Genomic DNA, 3972 nt, shown 5'->3' with positions numbered 1-3972 from the left:
TGGCTCTGCTTTGCTGCTGCACCAGGGCCGAGCATTTGCAGGAGCCTCGGGGGTCCTTGATTTGGGCACCAGCATGCAGCAAGGCTCAACCCCTACCCAGTTCAACCCCCTAACCCCAACACCCCCATCCCTGCAGCCTCAGCCCCCTCCGGACCCCACGACTGAAGCAGCGGGTGCAGATGCGGGACCCAGACCCAGAACACCTCCAGGCTCCAAGCCCTCAGCGCCGGCTGCGCATCCCTCTGCCAGCTCCTGCCCATCGCTGCTTGGCCGGCTCCCTGTCGCCTCCTGGGCTTTTACTTTTGTCCTACAACCCCGGCACCCATCATTATTTCCATGGGAACCCTCCTGAAATCTGTATCAATGCATCCACCGGGGTCACCGAGCCTCCCTCTCCCCCGTGCCCTATATTCCAAGCCCAGTCGCTGCCCATCTCCGGTTACAGGTGACATTTCTCTCTAATCCCAGGGAGGCTGCCGCTCTCTGGAAGGGAGCAGAAGGTGCTGGAGTTTGGGGACACATCCAAGACACACAAACACCTTTGTCCATGCCAGATGCTGGCAGGATGCTGCTGCCTTCGAGCGAACCGTGGGCAAGAGGATGGCATGAGACGGGATGGGAACCGGGAGCAGAAGATTCCCAGGGTGCCTCCAGTTTGGAGAACCCCAGTTCTGCTCTGTACGGAGCTCGTGACCCAGCTGCGCCGCATGGTTATCCACGATGAGTTAATGCCACCTCAGTGCACTTGGAGGGGAGATGTTTCCATGGCGGGAGAGTGGGGCACCATCCCCGGGGCAGCCGGCCAGCAAAGCCAAGCCCCTGCAGAGTGGTACCGCCAAAACCCCAGCTCTTGCCATGTGCTCGGCCATCCGACACATGTTTGTGCTGCTGGTAAGGAAAGGGGCAGCACCGAGCAATCCTCTGGAGCACGAGCATGATGCTTACCCGGCCTTGCACCGTGATATGGGCGTTTGGGTGCTGTGGGTTTTTGGCGAGTTTATCACAGCAAGCACGCACCAAAGGTGGGAGAAGGGGAGCAGATGCCGAAAGTCCGGAGACCACGGCCCGGCAGGAGCCTGCTCCAGGAGCTGCATTGAGCCAGGCACGGGGATGGCGTCTCTATGGGAGCTCTCACCGCCCCTTGCCTGGATGACTCAAGGAATTGGGGGATTTGAGATATGTCTCAGGTTTTCAAATTCACCGTTAATCAAATCCCAAATGCTAAAAGGAATCAAGAGACATGAAAAGTGTTGCTAAAGAAGTAGGGGGTGGGGGGGAAGGAAACAAATAAACCCACACCCCCCCAGTCCCCAGCGACAGAGCAGCCTGCTTCTGCATCATATCTCATCTGGGAAAAATTATATGTTGTGAATTACGTGCTTCTTTTGAAAAGCCTTAAAGGAGATTTAATAAAATGAGACAAGCTAATAATATAGGGAATGAATAGCAACCCTGGATGCTGCATCTTGATTTAATCAGATGCTTTTCCCCAGGGGGACGAGCGAGAGCTATAGCTAAAGCCTCCCTTCCCTTCCCTACCCAGCTGCTCCCCTCTTCCCCCAGCCTCTCGCTCCTTCTCCTGTCCCAGGGGAATAGCCGGGGCAGGATTTGGGGTCCCACAAGACCCCGCTGTTCATCAGCAGCCGCTGGGAAATGCACAGCCCACGCTGGTTATTTGTGAGCGGGCAAAAGAGTGGCACGCCAGGGTGCCGTACACCAAACAGGGAAAGGGTCCCTGTCTGAAGAACAGGTCCCTGTCCTGGGGGGTAAAAGCAGGAACTGGGGAGCCAGAAAAGCCACTGGGCTGGGGAGAGGGCTTGGCCCGTGTGCGTACTCAAAAAGCCCCGGTCCGGAGCCAGGGAATGCCCCGTGCTGCTGCGCAGGGGACAAGCCCTGGGTAGGATGTGAAGCATCTTAACGGCAAAGATAAGGAGCTGGAGTGGGATGTGCTCCTCTCCGTGGCCTGGGAGAGGCCGTGGGGTCTGCGTGTGCCAGGGCGGGAAAGGCACAAACAGCTGCTCCAGTCTTGGCTTTTTCACTGCTTGGACCCATAGGCCCCAGCCGTGAACGGAGGCTGGCTCAGCCCCGGGGTGAGGATACTTCCCAGCACCGCAGCGCACTCAAAACTGAAAGTTGCGTTCTGATGTAATTGTTCTTTTCCGAGTATTCCCCTGCCTGCCCCTGGGCCGGGCAGCAGGATGCACGCTCCTGCCTCCTGGTACATTTTGCTTCCTACATTTTTGCAGGGCGAGCTCTATTTTGCTGCTTGCACAGTTCGTCCAAGCCAGACCCTGGGGAGCCGCATGTTCTGTCGCCGGGATGTTTGCGTGACTTTCGTGGAATTTCCTTTCCTCAGCCACTTGCTCGTGGACACCGGGCGGATTTTGTTCATTGGCAGGTGGCTGGTAAACCCGGGTGGGTGCAAATAAGGAGAGAAATAGCAAGAAACCAGGGAATGATCTGTACTGAAGATGTTCGACTCCATTGAAGGTGCCTGCAGTCGCCGGGTTTCATGCACGGCAGCCTGCCTGAGGCTCTTGCTGTTCCGAGCAGCCGCATGCGTGAGAGAGCAAAGAGCCTGTATCCTCCAAACCGGGCGAGGAGCAAGACACCCTGCAAATGGCAGGGTCAAATTCTGCACAGGTGGTACAGCAGCTGTGGGGGAAAAAAAGCTATTTTATCTGCCCCTGCTTAAAACTTGGGCTATTTGCAGTCAGGTCTGAAATAGGTGGTGATTTTTAACAGAGTCATAACTGTAGGAAGGCTTTGCCTTGCAGCGAGGTGGATCCTTTATCATCCATCACTGGCAGCCGGCTCCTGGCAAATGTGTTCTGCTTCCACTGGGAGATGAGTTTCTATATGATCCTGGGAGGACTCAGCCTAATGCCTCGTGATGCTCCTCTCCTTCGGCTCTGCGTGACTCTGCGAGGAGCTGGGCTCTGGGATAGCGCAGGCAGTGCCCACGTCCTCTCCCCGGGAGCTCCCGCAGCCATCAGCTCTCCTCTGCCCGCCCAGGATCCCTGGCCCTTGCTCCCAGGGGGTGCCTCCGGTCACATCCCGCATCCCTGAGCCGAGCCCACGGGATCCTGGCGGCACATCTGCCTCGTGGCATGTTCTGCCTTTGCTGTTGCCAAAGAGCCTTTTGGAGGGAGCAAATGGATTTTCCATTGCTGAAGCCTGTTAACCGAAGAGTAGGCTTCGCGTTCTTACCCATTCCTGGCACGATTAACAGTTGTACGGTTAACACTAAACACCAATAGAGATATTCGATTTGTCTGCCCCCCAGAGACCGGTGCTTCCTATTCCCCCCGTTGTTTTCCATCAACCGCTTCAATTAAATGATCTTTTTGCTATTTTGGAGTGATACATTTGCGCTCTGCCATTAAACCTCTTTGCTGTCTCGCACACGGATCAATAAACATGGGAAACTGTCCCACTTTCTCTCCCCGAAGCGTCCTTGTGCCTCTGCTGCCAGGCACGGCTGGGGCTGCCAGGGGCTCCTTAAACCGCTGCTCCCTTCCACCCCGCAGGCACCAGCAATTCCCTGCAAACCTTGGGACAGTGTTTAAATTAATGTCCAAGCCTGAGACCACGCTCGGGGGGAGACGAAAAAGCTCAGCAGCATCCATTTCTCAAGCGGTGCTGATGAAATGCACCATGCTCCACAAATTTGGGCATTCCAGCTGTCCCCCAGGTCCCTCTCGGGGTTGTAGGTGAGGCTTCTGCTACCCTGAACCCTATTTAAACATCAATGCTCGCTAAGTTGTTTTTTTTCGAATAGGTTCTCACAGGTTTGTGGGGTTGGGTCTTTTTTGTGATTCAAACTTTCTCAGGAGCCTGATGTGAAAGAGGAGCTTGGCTTTTCCTGCGTCTCGCTTCTCCTTGGTGGCACAAGGGTCCCTCCACACAGGGATGCTCCCCTTTCCCCAAGGAGCATCGCCTGGGTGCTGCTGCTTCGGGAGGGTGCTGGTG

This window comes from Egretta garzetta, unplaced genomic scaffold, assembly GCF_000687185.1.
Source record: "Egretta garzetta isolate BGI_Z169 unplaced genomic scaffold, ASM68718v1 scaffold83, whole genome shotgun sequence".
Lineage (NCBI taxonomy): Eukaryota > Metazoa > Chordata > Aves > Pelecaniformes > Ardeidae > Egretta > Egretta garzetta.
This window is presented reverse-complemented; position numbering follows the sequence as displayed.